Source organism: Vicugna pacos, chromosome X (assembly GCF_048564905.1).
Source record: "Vicugna pacos chromosome X, VicPac4, whole genome shotgun sequence".
In the NCBI taxonomy this organism is placed as follows: domain Eukaryota; kingdom Metazoa; phylum Chordata; class Mammalia; order Artiodactyla; family Camelidae; genus Vicugna; species Vicugna pacos.
In genome coordinates, this window is record NC_133023.1 from 23,372,238 (window position 1) to 23,392,616 (window position 20,379).

Sequence of the window (20,379 nt, forward strand, 5' to 3'; positions counted from 1 at the left end):
TAGGGGAACAGAGACTCCATTCGCTTGAGAAGCATACACAGAAACTCACATGCACCAGGTCCAAGGGCAGAGGCAGTGATTTCACAGGAACCTGGGCCAGACCTGACTACTGGATTTGGAGGGTCTCCTGGTGATGTGGGGGATGGCTGCACTCAGTCAGGGAACATAAAAGCTCATGGCAGACATTCTGTGAGTGTTAATCTATATGAGGTTTCCCAGAGGCTGACATCTTGATTGGATCATTAGCACCAAGACCTAGCCCCACCCAACAGCCTGTAGGGAAGCCTCAGGCCAAGCAACAGACATGGTGGGAACATAGCCCCACCCATCATCAGACCTCCTAAGCCACAAAGGCCTCTGGACACAGCCCTACCCACCAGAGGTCCAGGACCAAGCTTCACCCAGCAGTGGGAAGGCACTGGCTCCTCCTGCCAGGAAACCTGCATAAGCCTCTAGTCCAGCCTCATCCACCAGGGGCAGATATCAGAAATAAGAAAACAGTAATCCCAAAGTCTGTGGAAGGAATACACAAACACATAGAAAGACAGTATGAGGCAGCAAAGGAACATCTCCCAGGCCAAGGCATAAGATAAAATCCCAGAAATAAGTGATGAGGAGATAGGTAATTTATCTGAGAAAGAGTTTAAAGTAATGATGGCCAAGATGTTCAGAGAACTCAAGAGGAGTACAGATGCACAGAGTGAATTTCTTGGCAAAGAGTTGGAAAATATAAAGAATACCCAAACAGAGTTGAAGAATAAAATCACTGAAATGAACAACACACTAGAAGGAACCAAGAATAGACTAAATGAGGTAGAAGAACAGATCAGTAAGCTAGAAGACATTAGTGGGAATCACTATTTCAGAACAGAAAAAGGAATAAAAAGGAATGAGGATAGTTGAAGAGAACTCTGGGACAACATGGAAGTGCTCTAATATTCGCATTATAGGGGTCCCAGAAAGAGAAGACAGAGAGAAATGACCTGAGAAAATTTCTGGAGAGATAACAGCCAAAAACTTCCCCAACTTGGGAAAGGAAACAGTCACCCAAGTCCTGGGAGCACAGAGAGTACCACACAGAATTAACTCAAAGAGGAACACACCAAGGCACATAGTCATCAAATTGACAACAATTAAGGATAAGGAGAAAATATTAAAATTAGCAAGAGAAAAGCAACAAATAATTTACAAGAGAACTCCCATAAGGGTATCAGCTGATTTTTCAGCAGAAACTACAGGCCAGAAGAGGGTAGCATGATATATTTAAAGTGATGCAAGGGGGAAACTTACAACCAAGAATACTCTATCCAGCAAGGCTCTCATTCAGACTTGATGCAGAAATCAAGAGCTTCACAGATAAACAAAAGCTAAAAAATTTCAGCACCACCAAACCAGCTTTACAACAAATGTTAAAAGACCTTCTCTAGTCATCAAACCATAAGAGAAGAGAACAAAAAGAAGAAAGAGAAGCAAGAAAAGAGACCTACAAAAGATTGCTTAGGCTGTTCAGGGTCTTTTGTGGTTCCTTATAAATTCTGGAATTGTTTGTTCTAGTTCTGTGAGGAACGTCACGAGTATTTTGATGGGGGTTGCACTGGATCTGTGGATTGCTTTGGGCAGTGTGGCCATTTTGATAGTGTTGATTCTTCCAATCCAAGAGCACAAGAAATCTCTCCATTTCTTTGTGTCATTTTGGTTTTCAGAGTATAGGTAACCTCCCTGGTTAAGTTTATTTCTAGGTATTTTGTTGTTCTTGGTGTAATGGAAATGTCTCTGCCAGTTATAAAATTGTGGTTTTTGAAGTGGAAAAAAAAGTGAATAAAGGGCCACAAATGGCAAAAATATACTTCTTTTTTATGGGTGAGTTGTATTCCATTATATATATATATGTGTATGTGTGTGTATATATTTCAGAGTATAGGTAACCTCCTTGGTTAAGTTTATTTCTAGGTGTATATATATATACCTAGATAAAAATCCCAGAAGAAGAAATAAGTGATAAGGAGACAGGTAATTTATTTGAGAAATAGTTTAAAGTAATGATGGCCAAGGTGTGTGTGTGTGTGTATACAACATCTCCATTGTCTATTCAACTATTGGTGTGCACTTAGGATGCTTCCACATCTTGGCAATTATAAATAATGTTGCTGTTAATAGCAAGGTGTATGTATCTTTTTGACTTAATTCTTATTTTATGGTTGGCATTATTCCTTTAATAACTATGTAAGTTTAAAAAGCTAAAGCTCTAAACATTCTTAGAAAAAATGAACAGTATATATATGTAAATTAAAAAATGTATGTGTAGTAAAAAAAAAAAAAGATCTATCAAGCCATGAAAGACATAGAAGAAACTTAAAAGACATATTACTAAATTAAAGAAGCCAGTCTGAAAAGGTTACAAACTGTACTATTCCAACCAAATGACATTCTGGAAAAGGTAAAGCTACAGAAACAATAAAAAGATCATGGTTCCCAGAGGTTTGGGGACAGGGAGGGAGGGAGGAATTAAAAGATGGAGCACAAAGGATTTTTAGGGCAATGAAATTATTCTGTATGATACCACAGTGGTGGCTATATGTCATTATGCACTTGTCAAAACCCATAGAATGTACAACATCAAGAGTAAACACTAATGTAAACTATGGACTTTGGTTGATAATAATGTGTCCATGTTGTTTCATCGATTGTACCAAATATGCCATACTGATGAGGGATGTTGAGGGTAGGGGAGTATATATGTTGGAAAAGATGCTTGATTTCTTCTTACAACTGTTTGGTAAGTTACATTTTTTTTAAAAATTTGTCCATTTCATCTGAATTTTCAAATGTATTGGCATTACAGTTATGCTCTTTTACTGTTTATTGTCTACATATTATCTTCATTAAGGTTCCTTAATGAAGTTTCCTCCATTCTTTTTAACAGTTTTTACATATACTCATTTAATTCCCCCATTTAAAGTGTACAAATCAGTGTTTTTCTAGCACATTCACAGGGTTGTACAACCATCACTATAATCATTTTCAGAACAGAAAGAAATGCTGCACTGATTAGCAGTCACTTCCCGTTTTCCCCTAGACCCTTCCCTTCCCATCAGACCTACGCAATCACAAACAGTTGTAAGAAGAAATCAAGCATCTTTTCTGACAATGGCATAAAATTAGAAAATTCAAATATGTAGAGATTAAACAACATGCTACTAAACAACTAACAGGTCAACAGAGAAGTCAAAAAAATACCTTGAGACAAATGAAAATGAAAATACAACATGCCAAAAATTATGACACACACCAAAAGCAGTTCTAAGAGGGAAGTTCATAGCAATAAATGCCTACCTCAAGAAACAAGAAACATCACAAATAAACAATGAAACATTACAGCTCAAGGAACTAGAAAAAAGAACAAATGAAACCCAAAGTTAGTAGAATGCAGGAAATAACAAAGATCAGAGTGGAAATAAATGAAACAGAGACCAAAAAGGCAATAGAAAAGATCAATGAAACTAAAAGCTAGCTCTTTGAAAAAGTAAACAAAATTGACTAATATTTACATGTGATACCACAGGAATACAAAGGATCACAAGAGACTACAATGAAAAATTATATGCCAACAAATTGGAAAACCTAGAAGAAACAGATAAATTCCTATAAACATACAACCTTCCAAGACTGAATTATGAAGAAATAGAAAATATGGGTAGACCAATTACTATTAAGGAGATTAAATGGGGGGAGGCATAGCTCAGTGGTAGAGTGCGTGCCTAGTATGCACAAGGTCCTGGGTTGAATCCCCAGTACCTCCATTTAAAAAAATAAAGACTAAATAAATAAATCTAATCACCACCCCCCACCAAAAAAGGGGAGACTGAATCAGTGACCAAAAATCTCCCAACAAACAAGAGTTCTGGTCCAGACAGCTTCATTGGTGAATTCTAGCGAACAGTCAAGGAAGAATTAATACGAATCTTTCTCAAAGCCTTCCAAAAAATAGAAGAGGAGAGAGAGGACACTTCCAAACTCATTTTCCAAGGCCAGCATTAGGTTGATAACAAAACTAGACTAGGATACCACAAGAAAAGAAAATTACAGACCAATATGCTTGATGAACATAGATGTAAAAATCCTCAATAAAATGTTAGCAAACCAAATTCAACAATATATTAAAAAGATCATACACTATAACCAAATGGATTTATTTCAGGGATGCAAGAATGGTGCAACACCTGCAAATGAATCAACGTGATACACTACATGAACAAAATGAAGGATAAAAATCATATGATCATCTCAATGGATGCAGGAAAAGCATGTGACAAAATCCAACATTCATTTATGATAAAAACTCAATGAAACAGAAATGGACCTAAACATAATAAAAGGACATATCCAACAAGCCCACAGCTAACATCATATTAAAGAGTGAAAACCTTAAAGCTTTTCCTCTAAGATCAAGAAAAAGACAAGGATGTCCATGCTCATCATCTTTATTCAGCATAGCATTGGAAGTCTTAGCCAGAGTAATTAGGCAAGAAAAAGAAATAAAAGGCATCCAAATTTGAAAAGAAGTAAAACTATCAATACTTGCTGATGACATATACAGAAAACTTTAAAGACTCCATCAAAAATCTGTTAGAAGTAATAAACAAATTCAATAAAGTTGCAGGATATGAATCAATACACAAAAATCTGTTTCTTTACACTAATGTCAAATTATGAGAAAGAGAAATTAAGATAATAATCCTATTTACAATTGCATCAAAAGTAAAATACATAGAAATAAATTCAATCAAGGAGATGAAAGATCTTGAAAACCACAAGATACTGATAAAAGAAACTGAAGACAGAAATAAACAGACATTCCACGTTCATGGACTGGAAGAACTAATATTGTTAAAATGTCCATACTACCCAAAGCAATCTCCAGATTCAATGCAATCCCTATCAAAATTCCAATGGTAATGGTATTTTCCACAAAAAGGTAACAAACAATCTTAAAATCTGTATGGAATCACAAAAGACCACTAATAGCCAAAGAAATTCTGAGAATGAAGAACAAAGCTGGGGGCACTATGCTTTTGGATTTCAATATATTGAAAAGCGATAGCAATCAAAACAGTGTGGTACTGGCATAAAAACAGACACATAGATCAATGGAACAGAATATAGAGTCCAGAAATGAAACCATACATATATGGTCAACTAATTTATGACAAAGGAACCAAAAGTATACAATGGGAAAGGACAGTCTCTTCATTAAATGGTGTTGGGAAAACTGGACAGCCACATGCAAAAGAATAAACTGGAGCACTATCTTACACCATACACACAAAAAATCAACTCAAAATGCATTAAAGACTTGAATATATGACCAGTTTGAAACCATAAAACTCCTAGAAGAAAACACAGGTGGTAAGCTCCATGACATAGGTCTTAGTGATCATTTTTTGGCATCTGACACCAAAACAAAAGGCAACAAAAGCAAAAATAAACGAGTGAGACTACATCAAACCAAATGCTTCTGTACAGCAAAGGAAACCATCAAGATAAGGAAAAGGCAACCTACAGAATGGGAGAAAATATCTGCAAATCATACCTGACAAAAGACTAAAATCCAAAATATACAAAGAACTAATACGAAATATAATGTTCATAGCAGCACTATTTACAATAGCCAAGACATGGCAACAGCCTAAATGTCCATTAACAGATGACTGGATAAAGAAGAGGTGGTATATTTATACAATGGAATACTATTCAGCCATAAAAACGACAACAAAACGCCATTTGCGGCAACATGGATGTTCCTGGAGAATGTCATTCTAAGTGAAGTAAGCCAGAAAGAGAAAGAAAAATGAGATCGCTCATATGTAGAATCTAAAAAAAAAAAAAGAACATAAATACAAAACAGAAACAAACTCATAGACATAGAACACAAATTTGTGGTTGCTGGGGGGAAGGTGGGAAGGGACAGACTGGGAGTTCAAAATATGTAGATACTGACAGGCATATGCAGAATAGATAAACAAGATTATACTGTATAGCACAGGGAACTATATATAAGATCTTGTGGTAGCTCACAGCAAAAAAGAATGTGACAATGAATATATGTATGTTCATGTGTAACTGAAAAATTGTGCACTACACTGGAAATTGACACAACATTGTAAACTGACTATAACTCAATACAAATATATATATATATATATGAAGAACTACAGTGAAAAATACAGAGAACTCACTAGCAAAAAAAAAAAAAGACTGATTAAAAATGGATTAAATTAAAAATTTCCCCAAAGACAACATACAGATGGCCAAAAGGTACATGAAAAGATGCTCAACATCATTAATCATCAAGGAAATGCAAATTAAAACTACAATGAGATATCATCTCATACCTCACACCACAATGAGATATAACCTCACACCTCAGACAGGCTAGTATCAAAAAGAGAAGAAATAAAAAGTGTTGGTAAGGATGGAGAGAAAAAGGAACTCCTGTGTACAGTTGATGGTAATGTAAACTGATGCAGCCACTATGGAAAACAGCATGGAGATTCCTCAAAAAAATTAAAAATGGGAACTACCATACAATCCAGCAACTCCATGTCTGGGTATTTACCTAAAGAAATGAAAACACTAATATGGAAAGATATATGCACCCCTATGTTCATTACAGCATTATTCATAATAGCCAAAATACAGAAACAATCTAAGTGCCCATCAATGGATGAATAGATAAAAGAAAACTATAGTGTATATATGTGTGTGTGTATATGTGTGTGTGTGTGTGTATATACACACACACACATGCCATACAATGGAATATTATTCAGCCATAAAAAAGAATGAAATCTTGCCATCTGTGACAACATGGTTGGACCTCAAAGGCATTATGCTAAGTGAAACAAGTCAGGCAGAGAAAGACAAATATCACATGGTCTCTCTTGTACATGGAGTCAAAAAAAAAAGCTCACAATACAGAGAACAGATTTGTGATTGCAAGCAAGAGGTGCAGGTAGAAGAAATGAGTGAATTATTTTTTCCTTTTAGTTTAAATAAATTGAATTTTAAACGTTTTTTTAAAGACAAAGAGCAAGTATATTCCTTAACTCACTTTACAAGGCCACCAAAACTGGACAAGAAAAACAAAATTAGAGGCCAATCTCACTCAAGAACAAAAATACGAAATTCTTATGTAAAATAAAAGGAAAATGTGATAATGATCAAACTGAGTTTGTTCCTGGAATGCAAAGTTGATTCAGCATTAGGAAATCAATCAACATAATTTGATTCAAGGAGCAAAATAATATGATTATATTACCAGTAGGAAAAGCATTTGATAAAATCCATTATCATTCATGATATAAGCTCTTATCAAACCAAGAAGAGAATGAAACTTCTTTAATCAGAGTAACTGGGAAAAAGTTAGAGCAAGCACATTCAATGAAAAAATGTTGAAAGTTTTCCCTTTGAGAAAGGGAAGAAGACAATAGTGCCCTCTATTACCACTTCTATTTGATATAATAATCTAAGTACGAGTCAGCACAGTAACAAAAGTATAACAATTTGACAGGAAAAAACAGAAACACTCCAAAGATAAATTACTTTACAATAAACGTTTAGTACAATTGCTAGATACAAGGTCAATATACAAAAGTCAACTGTATTTTTATAAACAACAAACAAAATGAAGTTGATAAAAACTTATAATATCACAAGGTCCTACTTACAGCACAGGAAGTTATATTCAGTATCTTATAATAGCCTATAATGAAAAAGGATAGGAAAAGGAATATATATGTATGTATAACTGAATCACTATGTTGTACACCCAAAACTAACACAACATTGTAAATCGACTATGTAAATCGACTTTAATTTTTAAAAATTCAAAAATAAAAAAGAAAGTAAAAAAACAATTTTAAAAAACAAGCTGGATGTAACTCCACTAGCTTAGAAGTGGAGAGCAAATCAAACTCTTCCTACGTGATTTTTTTTTAATTAAAAAAAAAGTTTTGAGGGGGGTGAGGCAATTAGGTTTATTTTTATTTATTTTAATGGAGGTACTGTGGATTGAACCTAGGACCTTGTGCATGCTAGCCATGTACTCTACCACTAAGCTATATCCTCCCCTCCTTTGAAGATACAATAAATGCTTTTCATTAAAAAAAAATATACAATATCAAAAAATCAAGTATTTAGGAATGAAACTCAAAATTTATGAATGACTTTCTGGGAAAAACTATACATATTATTGAGAAAAATTAAAGAGGACCTAAATAAATGAAGTGGTATATCATGTTCATGAATTAGAAAATAAGATAAAAGGAACATATGTATGTATAAGTATGACTGAAACAATATGCTGTACACCAGAAATTGACACAACACTGTAAACTGACTATACTACAATAAAAAAAGTAAAAAAAAATATGATAAGGATGTCAATTCTTCCTAAATTGCTCTATATATTCTATGCAAATTCAATCAAAATCCCTAGATATTTTGTGTTAGTATGTGTACGTGTGATGTGTGGAAAGTGCCGAGATGATACTAAAATTTATATAAACGTGTAAAGGCCAAGAAAAGCCAAGATGCTCTCAAAGAATAACTGAGTGGAAGAACTTGTTCTACTAAACATGAAGACTTATGATAAAGCTATAGTAAGGAAGACAGCATGATATCAGTGCAAGGACCAATGGAACAGAACAATCAAGAAACACAACCACAGACATAGGGGTATCTGATTCCTGACAATAGCAGGGAAAAGACAGTGTGATAGAACAATTAGCCATCCACGTAGGAAAAAAATAGTATTGCCTTCTTCCTCACACGAAGCACAAAAATCAGTTTCAGGTAGACGTTAAATCTATACATGAAAGCCAAAACAGTAAAGGAGGGAACACCTTCAAGACCTTGGGATAGGAAAGGATATTTTAAACCTGATGTCTAGTTTAAACATAAAGGAAAATACTGATAAATCAGATTACATTAAAATTAAGAACTTTGGTTTATCAAAAGATTCATATCAAAATGAAAAAGCATACCCTTGCAACGAGCAAGGGCTCATTTCTAGCATACGGTAAAGAATTTCTATAAATTAGCAAGTCAAAATAGGCGAGGAAGTACATGACATGATTTTGAAGGAATTCCATCAAAACAGTTATAAAAGCACAAACCTCAGTCACCTAGACCTAGTTATAAATACTGAGATGTACAGAGTAAAAGGTTTTACTATATATTAATATTTAAAAAATTGTTTATAGATGCCTATATTAAAACACACTATTTCCTCATTCTCTCTCTAGTCAGAACTCTAAAACAAATATCTATCATTGTTAAAAAATCCTGTTTAAGAAATCTTTTCCTACTCTAAGGTCACAAAGACATTCTCCAAAAACTGAGACCTATCCACACTCCCATCAACAGCAGAACGATATATAATGATATATTTACACAATGAACTACACAGTAATGAGAAGGAATAGTCAACTATACACAATACAAATAAATCTCATATTCATAATGCTGCACAAGAGAGTATAATAGGATTCCATTTATATAAAATATAAAAGTAGGCAAAGCTAATCTTTGATGTCAAAAGTCAGAGAAATGCTTGGGGGATAGCGTAGTAAGTGACCCAAAGGGCACACAAAGAGGCTTCTAAGTGGTTGGTAACGTTCACTTTCTTGATCTGGATGCTGGTACACAAGTGTGCTCAGTCTATGGAAATTCACTGAACTGTTCGCTACTGATGTGTACTTTAGGCACATATATTAAATTTTTTTTTTAATATGTGAAGGAGTACCTCTTTTTCAAAATGGCTGGGGATACGAAAACAAAAAAGTCTGAAGTCTATTGCTTCAGGATAAAGTACAGAAATTGAGTAATTAACAAAAACTAAAAATGCAGGAATTAGACAACATGCTAATTACAGAAAAATACTGATAGAGCTGTCAAACCAACTAGTGACTCTCAAACTTATAGCAACATTGGTTTGAAACTATCTGAACCCAAAAAGATAAACTGATTCATATCTAGACTTAGTGGCTGGTGTTGATTCATCAAGATCCAAGACAAACAACTTGATCTTAGAGGTTTTTTATTAAATAAGAGGGTCTTTCAAATCTCAGAAATGAATAGATTCACACATCTAGTCAAATGTCCTAATTTTACAAAAGAAGAAACCATGGTCCCTTGAAGTTGGGTGATTTGTCCAAGGTCCTAAGTATCTCTCAGTAAGTAGGAAAAAATCCAAGTTATTTAGTTAAGTTCACACCTCTCCCAATTTTCTGTAAGTTCCAGGGGATTTCTGTTTACCAAGGGAGTTTGTTACTGGCAGTGTCTCAACATATCACTTTCAACTGAAAATTTTTCATCCAATTGTTACCAACTCAAAATTAATTTCTTTGCCATCCATGATAATAGCCAAAAGCTATTTCTGCGGCAGAAAAGACAAGACTTTCTAAAGTAAAGATCATGATATGCAACCTAACAGAAAACTTTGTTTACGCTAAATGATGACTGACATCAAACTTAAGGCCTATGTGGTAATTTAGAATAACAGTGGCACCTTTAGCATATAATACCCCTGAAAAAGGCCAAAAAAAAATGATGACCACAAACTAAAGCCAATATATATATTCAAATGTGCTAAATTAGTAACTATAAATTATTATATAACTTATTAATTTCTCCAATCAGAATTATAAGTACTAAAAAATTACTTTCTCCAATTCATTCCAGTTAGCTTCTATATCCAATATGAAGTATGCTTTTTATATAACTTAAACATTTTTAAAAGAATGTCTTGTCTACCACAATAAGATATAAAAATAAAAAAAATTTTTAAAGAATGTCTTGTTATTCTGAAGCTAAATCCACTAAAAGTGAACAGTACATAAAACAACCCATTTAATCCTGTGAAAACATATTTTTAAATTATAAAAATGCTTTAGTCTCTAACCTATCACCATAGAATTCTTTACTCTATCATAGGACCCTCTCCTTTTATTTCAAACTATTAAGTTCAGTGCCAAGATGAATCTCTGAGCTTGCCACCCCCAGGGGAAACACCTGGCCTTTTGAGGACCTGCAGAAAGCTTGAATCAGAAAATCGTTTACAGCCATAGAAGCTTATTCACTAAAGATTAAAAATGACTGAACAACTAAATACAACATGGTATCCTCAATTGGATCCTAGAACAGAAAAACGACACTGGTGGGAAAACTAGTGAAATCAAATAAAACTGCAGTTTAGCTAACAGTAATATACCAATGTTAGTGTCTTAGTGTTGACATAAATATACCATTGTTATGTATAGCTGGGTGAAGGGTATATGGGAACTCTGTACTATCTTTGCCTATTTAAAAAGAAACCACTTAGTGAGAACTACCAAAGTCAAAAAGTTTGCACCTCAATTCTGACCCAATCAAATGAAATATCTTCAAGCAATGTCTCCATATTCCTACAAGGCCTAAAAAGGGGATGGGGGCAGTTTCACAGAAGGGACTCTAAATTTCTCCAATATTACTAAAGAAAATAAACCCCAGAAAAGCCTCCAAAAAAAAAGATGCTCACTTTAGACAGGGATGACAATGAAAAGCTATGAAACTACTTCTCAGCGGAAAGGGGGGGAGAACAAACCCATTTAAGTACAATAGATACGGGCAGTGGCAGCCAAGTAGAGAAGGGTATTCTAGCAGTTCTAGAACAGTGAAGCTTAATAATAAATGCACGACATTTCTTATGTACTCACCTATGGGCCAGGTGCTATTTTAAGTGCTTTATATACATTAACACATTTAACCCTCTCACGAACCTTATTAAAGTCGGCAGTACTGATATCTACATTTTACATATGATATGTCCTGTAAGTGTTAGAATAGATTCGAGGGCAACCACTACACTATACAGCCTTTTGAGGAGCCAGAAAAAAGTTCCTGCCTTCTAGAGACCAGCTCCTACTACTCACCCTGTCCTTAGCCTCCACCAGAGAGGAAAGCCCTCTGCCCAAGGCTTGAAGTTCTTGCTAGAATCGTGAAGGAATGTGACCTCACCAATCCATCTTCAAGATTATGTTCATAATCTTTCAGTACCTGATGCACTTGGTGCATATTCTTGTTGAGACACTGTTATACTTAGAAGTTAGTTTTTATAGTACTATCAGTCTTCAAATTCTGATACGCTGGGCTGGCCTGGAAATCTGAAGGCCATATGTGACATTATTTCTGTGGGAAAATTGTGCTGATTTCCAAAAAGAAAGTCTTATAGTCAACCATTTAGAAATTAAGGCTCCGTCTATACAGACTTTGGCTTTATAGATGCCAAGAAGGTTAAGTGAATTTTTTAAAAAACACTGCAGTTACTCAAATAATCCAGTTTCGCTCATACATCAACATGGCAGTTCCTTATACCTAACGTAATAGAAATGGTGTTACTGAAAAAAATTAGCTTCATATTTTATGGACTTCTTGCACTACGGTCAATTTTGGATGTACCCAGCAATTAATATACTGCTCTCCCTGCCCCCAAGCTTTGCATTAAAAAATTACTACCAAATAAACAAGTATATCTAGCACACACACACCCCAAGAACAAAGAGTGTCATCTCAGAAGGCAGTTAAAGCAGCAATAGTAGCAGTAATAACGATGATGACAAAGTAATAATAAGAACTCTTTTTGAGCATTTACCATTGCTAAGCATGTTCTAAATACTATACATCCTCTGGCTCATTTAATCCTGATGAAAATCATGTGAGGTAGATATTACACTATCCCAATTTCAAAAATGAGGAAACAGGTCAGAGATTAAGCAACTTGCCTAAGATCACAGAGTTAGTGTCAAAAGTAAGATTTGAACATTTGAGCATTTCATCCCTAGAGACTGTTTTTAACCACTGCACTCTATATGTAATTAAATAATTTGGTAAACTCTTAAACAAAGGGCACTAACTCAAATTCATTTTTAAAACGAGAGTGGTTTATAGACCAAAAAATAGGCCCATCTTGCCTTATATTAGGAATATGTCCTTCAACCAAGTCAACACTGAACACATTTACAGATAACAAATTTTAAATGCATTTTCTTTGCTTTTATTACTTTGAAATCCCTCATGTAATTGTTTGAACACTACAGGGGTAACAGCATGTAACTTCAACAGACTAATAAAATTTTATTTTAAAATCTTTTTTTTTTTTTTACAAATCCTGAAATATTTTATTTCAGTGCTGTCAGAACATTCTACATTGGTTTATATGTTGACAACCCCTGGGTGTTTTCACTTTTTCTTTTTTTTTCTACCTTTTTTTTTTAACATTTTTTATAGAGTTATAGTCATTTTACAATGTTCTGTCATATTTTAAAAATATGATAAAACAAAAACACTATCCATATTTACCACTAAACAAACTTCGTTCAAATAACTCCCAAGAGTTCTAATACCCTTGAAAAGTTTCAGAATAGCAGCAAGAAATAGCAGGAACAAGATATTCCTTTTATAACAAAAAAAAACTCTGTTCTTTCCACAACACTGTTAACATCTGCTCTAATGACAAACATAAACCAGGATGGACTGAACTTCAATTGTATTTCAAAACATGTGCCTAAATTCAGAAAATTTTCACTGACCATCTAAAAAGGCTATCAGCTTATCACCCAGAAGAGCCACCTGATCGACAAAACACATAATTTTTGATAGCTTAAACGTGTGTTCCCTACAGAACAGAGTAATTAACAAGCACACAACCCCCAACAACCTCTGAAGCACAAGCTGATTTTGTAAATCATCTACTTGAACCTCAGAACTTGCCTTCCCAGGAAACAAAGATCTACGTGCCAGGTTTCCAAGCTAGTCCACTAAAGCTTAAACACCCATAAGGTTACAGAAGTATAATAAAATACTGAACCTGCGTGGGCAATGTTTCTATGGAAAAACCCACTTAGCATTCAATTTAGAATAAAAGCAACTATCCCTGCCCCGTTCAGCCTTGGAAGCAAAAAAGAATTCCTCCCTCCCCTTACTGGGAGCCTGAGCTCCCCTAGGACCACAGGCCTAGGCTTCCATGGTCAAGGCTGAGCAGGAGGAAAGGCATGAATGAGGGCAGTCGGCAGAGTGATTAGGTTAGGAGGAAAAAAGACAGAGCTGTGGTGGGAGGAGATCCTGGGATGAGGAAGGCAAGACCTACTTGGGAGTGAAGGACCAAGGGTGGGATGGTAGCTAACTAAAAGGAGCAAGAAAAAAGTATGGGGGCTGGGGGGGGAACACCTGCAGAAGAGGATGAGGGAACAGTGGCTGCTCCTGCAGCAGACAGGCTTTTACAAATTTTCCTCCTAAATGCTTAGGAGAGAGAAGGAAAAGAAAGAGAAACTGTGACAAGGGTCTTGACACTGCCTCCCTCACTCTGGTTACTCTCATTCTCCTTTGCAAGAAAAAATGGAATGGGTTAAGGGTCTTGTCTGGGTCCTTCCTGACCTCCTAGAGCACATAGATTCGGAAAAGGGGAGTGGACTTAGGGGAGTTTTGTTGCCCTCTTTGTCAACATCCATTTTCCCAAAGACTTCAGTGTCAACTGAGAACTAAGGGAAGGCTCCAGGTACCAGCAGAAACAGCATCAGAAAGAGAAGGAAAAGTAGGGAGAGAAACATGAAGCAAGAAGGAAGTGGGATGTTGGAGGGTCAGACAAATAAATAAATAGAACTGCCAATGAACTAAACTATAATAAATGTTCTTAAATATTTAGGATTAATTCATTTTGACAGTTTCAAATATTTCATCAGAACCATTTCACTTTCAGACAAATGAGTATTTGTGGTCAAAGAAATAAACTGAGGTTTATTATCTGGAAGGTATGAAAATAAACTAAATATATATAAGACAATTTCCTGGTGTCTTTTCTTCATATGGCGGCAATATAAATCATTTCAGAAAGGCTTTTTTATTTACTTGGTGAGCACTCAGTTACATTATCATTTGTTGATTTTTTCACCCCAATAGACCAAATACCAGGAGTAATTGCCTTCACAAGTGAGGAATATATTTAACTCTTTTTTGGAGGTATAACTATTATGAAAAACTTGCTCATTCATTACCAAACACTGCCCATGAGGATTCAAAGGTATTATATTCCCAGCAAAGCTTCAAACTCTGTAAAACATATACAGATGCATCCTAAGGAGCACAGGATTTCTTTTTTCCTCCAGCCTCTTATACCCATGTTTCCAGAACTTCCAGCCAGGGATAGTTAATTCAACAGGTAAACCTAACCAAACGACCTGCTGGAGGATGAGTGCCAGCACTTAGCCTTTTTTTCTTTTTTTTTTAATTTCAGCTTTCAGCAGCTACTCTTCAGTTCAACTCTCTATTGAGCAGAGATAACAGCCAGGTAAGCAAGTTCAGCAGCACATCAAAGATGCAAGAGCAGAGACGAGTGGGGGACAAAAGTGACCAATGGCCATGCACTGGCAAGATGTTTCTACTGTTTCACCAACATCTCAGATATTCCCTGGGAACTGGGAAGGTCTTTCACTCCCTAACTCCAGAAAAGATTACGCTGGATCCCAGAACAGCTGTCATATTTTCTGCAAACCACAAACTGGGTCTGAAACCTCTGCACTAAATTAAAGAGAAGAAAAACAGCATCTGTTATCAAGTACTCCACTTGCTGGAGGAGGCAGGTGGGTAGGTATGTGTGCGCGTATACCTGCAAGTTATGATAAAGCAAATTCAAATGCCCTAAATGGTTGGTATTTTATTTCAGTAATATAATTCGAAAAAATCTATTCAGGACCAGAATAAACAAAAGATTTGATCTTTGAAGTATCTTGGGCATGCTGAAACTGAAGACAAAGTCACTGAAAACATGTGAATTTCAGATAGGTCACTACTGGCTACTAGGAGTTCTCATTAATCAGCAGACTTCTGCTAAAATGCTACCTCTGGCTAGAAAATGGACACATTTGCAAAGGAAAAAAAAAGTGAGATTATCTTCAGCCAAGGACACTGAAAGCTTTCAAGCTGACCAAAAAATTGAAAGGTTTCTTTGCAACAAAAATTTCAATTTTCACAAAATTGGTGTTAGTAAGCACATACACTTATGTATAGTAGCAAATGCACATATTCTAGAATCAGACACACGTAAGTTTGAGTTCTAGTTCCACGACTTATCAGCTATATGACCTTCTTAGGAAAGTTACTGAAGAATACTGGAGGTTAGTGTCGTTATCAGTACAAGGGGGATAACATTATCTTTAGCACAGGATAGCTATGAGGATTAAATGCAAACATACAGAACCCACCAACCCCAGTGCCTGAATACTCAATATTGACTCCCTTTGTCCAACACAAACTGTACAGAATGTGTCAACAAGGTGTGAAACATGTAGAAGAAAATTTAGAGCGACAGATTATTATGGTCTGTCAAATTTAAAGATGAAAATCACATGTAATATTTACTTCACTAAAGTCCTTCTTGATTAAGTTGGTTATAAGCAAAGGGGCAGGGGGGATTTTAAATTTGAAAAACTTCATATCGCATACTGATTTAAAATTATGTATGTGTATACCCCGGATTTCTTCCAGTATTCATAAAAGGACGCCATCACAAAACTTACCATGGGCGATGATGCCCTTTAAAATTTAATAATGTGAAAAATTAAACTCTCTTCTTAAAAGCTCTTTCTTAATCGAAAAGTCTCTTTTTTCTTACAAATGTTCTGGTATACTATTGCAGAACACGTGAAAAAGCAAAAAAAAAAAATTAGATTCCTTTGTCCTTCTGAAATGAAAAAGTGTGTGAAAGAGGCTAAGTATGCCAAATTATTCTTTCCTATTCGTTCTTGTTCTTTTACAAACCAGAAGTAAATACATCACAGGCCAAAATTATTGTCTGACTGACCAACGTCACTGAGGAACACACAGAATTGTCAAGCCCCGTCTGGACCAAAGGTGACAAGTTTTCTTAAGCAATTTAAATAAACTACGTTTCAATAAGGACAGAAATGCTTTGCATCAACGTTACGTACTTTTGACTTAAATGCAGCTTACTTTATAACCCACCTTGTCCCCCATCCCATCCCCCCAAATCCTGCTTTTAGGCACTTTAAGGAGCTGGCACACGGCATTAAACTACAGAACACCAACTGGAAATAACTCTAATCTGTTGTTGGACCTCAGAGGACTGCTTGTGTGATCTTTAAATGAATGTCGACAATATTTTCTCCTTTCCGCATACCTGCCAATAGCCGTTTGCATACCTCATCCAGAACATTACTATTACTTCTAATCTTCCCCACGTCTCTCAACACCTTCAACAACCCTAACCTTGGGCTGCTAGTCCTCATTCCCAAACGCCTTGCTGGGACTTGAAGCCAGTCCACAGAGGTTCACGCTTCGCAGTGTCCAGGGTCTGGCAAGGAAGGACATCATCCCCTGGGCTCGGGGGGCGAAGGCCAACCCAGGCCCCCGGCCACTCCCTCTCTCCTCCGCCTCCCGGGGCGTCCCGGGCGGGCGCGGGCGCGCCAGGCCGTGCGCAGACCTCCGGCAGTCCCGCAGTTCCCGGCGTCCGCCGCAGCCCCAGGCCGAACCGAGCCCCCGGGACACCCGCAGTCCAGCACACGCCCGCCGCCCGGGAGTGGGGTCACAGGGACGACCCTGGGGCCACCCCCGACACCCCGGCCCGGACAGGTGCCGGGCCTCCTTGCGAACACTCACCCGACAGCCGCTGCTCCCCGTCCGCCGCTGCTCCCCGTCCGCCGCTGCCGCCGCCTTGCCCTCACGCCAGCCGCCTGCTCCCGCGGGGGGTCCGGGCCGGTGCCGCTTCCCCGCCCGACCCCCCTCGGGTGCGCGCCGCGCGGGGCCCGAGTCCGGTGAGAGCCGCCGCTGCTGCCGCTGCCGCTGCCGCCGCCGCCGCCGCCGCCGCCGCCCCCTTTCCTCCCTCCTCCCTCAGTGCGTCCCTCCCACCGAGGCCCGCCTCGTATTTCCTGGATCCGGTCTCGGTGAGAGCTTAGCAAGCGAACCTCCGCCTTCAGGGCTCTCGTGGACCGTCGTCGCTCGCCAGGCACAAAGATGGCGCCGCCGGGGATCTCGCGAGATTTCTTCAGCGGCTACCGGAGGGCGGGGCCCACGGGAAAGTCGGTCAATTAGGGTAGCCTGAGTTGGCTTCACAGCAAACGCTACCCCTTATCGAAATTGGCAGCACCAGTTTCAGCGGAAGTTTTCGCGCCTGCGCGCGGGCTGCAGAGGACGCATGCCCAGAACGGCCCCTGAAATAGGACCCCGTTCTCCGCGTTTTACCTGTTTCCTCTGGAGGCGGGGGGCGGAGGAAGGGGCGGAGTAACCGGGAATGAAACCCGGGAAAGAACTGGGCGGGACCCAGCGGCGAAGTGAAAGGCGTCCCTTAAGGGTTGGTCATCCCTCTGGAGTACAAACGGCTTACACACTGTGGAGTCTCGGGGAGTCCTCCAACCCCTATTCTTCTCCCTACTCTCCCTGCCACCGAGTATTCTTTACGAAGTCTCAAATGCCCCTTTTTCCTGTTGTCGGTGCGCTTGCTGTGTGCTGAGAGCTGGGCTCACAGCTGGCAACCACAGCCGTTTCTCACATCACCATCTGACTTTCTCTTTCATTTTGGCGCTACAGGAGCCTTCCAAATCTCATACTAAAATAACTGCTTCTTTCCCTGTTTCATTTTTCCTGGCTCATTCATTCATTCAAACTCTTTTTCAGAGTTTCCCATGTGCCGGGTACTGAGGAAACATGTGATCTCATCTCACAGATCTATTGTCCTAGGATGGAGATGGGTGAGGGGAAAAAAAATTGATGACAGTTCAGCACAGTAAATTCTATGACAGAAATGAGTACAGAGAGGTGTGACAACTATTGGGGGTGGGATGTCATAAAATACTATATTAAAGAGAAAAATCTGAGGGGAGTCTCACACTCGTAGGATTTACTCCAGTGAATCAGTCTGGGTGATGTTAGGAAACAAACTACCTCGGTTATTTTCACAGAGAGTATTTAATATAAAGAACAGGTAATAAGATAACTGAAAAGACCGACAGCTCAATACATTGCTGAGGTAACAACTGGTACTATGCCTGGAGCTAGTGGAACCAAGGGAAGGGGTTGGGATTGTTATAATTGTTACAATTTAGATATTTAGAGGAGGCACCTTGAGGAGCTAAAATTCAGACCAGTGAGGAGGAAGCAGCATCTGCTGATGCTGGTGTCTCTGGGTTCTGCTCAAAACGCTGTGTCTGCAAGTGTGGGGAAAACTGTAAACTGCATCCAACCGCTGCTATGGGAAGGAACTGCCACTGTCCTGAGAGCTTCCAATCTCCCTGCAGCCTTGCAATGAGAATGAGACACAGAGCAGAGCTGAACTTTACCCACATCCTGAAGCAGACCAGCTCTTGTATTAAGAACAACTCATTTTGGAAGCTGAATGTGGTCAGAAAGGGGGCCATTCACTCCCACCATACACCCACACAGAGTGGGAACCATTTTGTTGAAATATTTGTGGAAAACCTGCTTCGAGGTCAAGGTTTCATACCAAACAGAGCTGCCCTAACCAACTCTCAAACCCATGAATGAGAGCGGGCGATGACGTAGAGGGACGTGCCCTCTATATGAGGTTGGGGAGCGGCAGAGTCGGCCTTTTCCGCCCGCTCCCCCCTCCCCCCGAGCGCCGCTCCGGCTGCACCGCGCTGGCTCCGAGCTCCAGCTAAGCTAGAGCCGCTGTCGTGTCCCTCCAGCCGCCATCATGATCATCTACCGGGACCTCATCAGCCATGATGAGATGTTCTCCGACATCTACAAGATCCGGGAGGTCGCGGACGGGCTGTGTCTGGAGGTGGAGGGGAAGATGGTCAGTAGGACAGAGGGTAACATTGAGGACTCGCTCATTGGTGGAAATGCCTCCGCTGAAGGCCCCGAGGGCGAAGGTACCGAAAGCACAGTAATCACTGGTGTCGATATTGTCATGAACCATCACTTGCAGGAAACCAGCTTCACAAAAGAAGCCTACAAGAAGTACATCAAAGATTACATGAAGTCAATCAAAGGGAAACTTGAAGAACAGAGACCAGAAAGAGTAAAACCTTTTATGACAGGGGCTGCAGAACAAATCAAGCACATCCTTTCTAATTTCAAAAACTATCAGTTCTTTATTGGTGAAAACATGAATCCAGATGGCATGGTGGCTTTGCTGGACTACCGTGAGGATGGTGTGACCCCATATATGATTTTCTTTAAGGATGATTTAGAAATGGAAAAATGTTAACAAATTTGGCTGTTACTTTGGATCTATCACCTGTCGTCATAACTGGCTGGCCACTGCTTTCATCCACACAACACCAGGACTTAAAAGACAAATGGAACTGA

General features: G+C 38.4%; 1 protein-coding gene and 1 pseudogene across 3 annotated transcripts in view; one reads left to right on the forward strand and one right to left on the reverse strand.

The window, feature by feature from the left end:
- Positions 1-17,933, reverse strand: part of TAB3 (TGF-beta activated kinase 1 (MAP3K7) binding protein 3) — an 84,209-nt gene extending 66,276 nt beyond the window's left edge. For all 3 annotated transcript variants that reach the window (XM_072956763.1, XM_072956762.1, XM_072956761.1), the window contains exon 1: positions 17,710-17,933. The gene's annotated coding sequence lies outside the window, so the exon portion shown is untranslated. The remainder of the gene's footprint in view (positions 1-17,709) is intronic.
- A 1,675-nt stretch (positions 17,934-19,608) lies between these two features.
- Positions 19,609-20,379, forward strand: LOC102545732 (translationally-controlled tumor protein pseudogene; annotated as a pseudogene).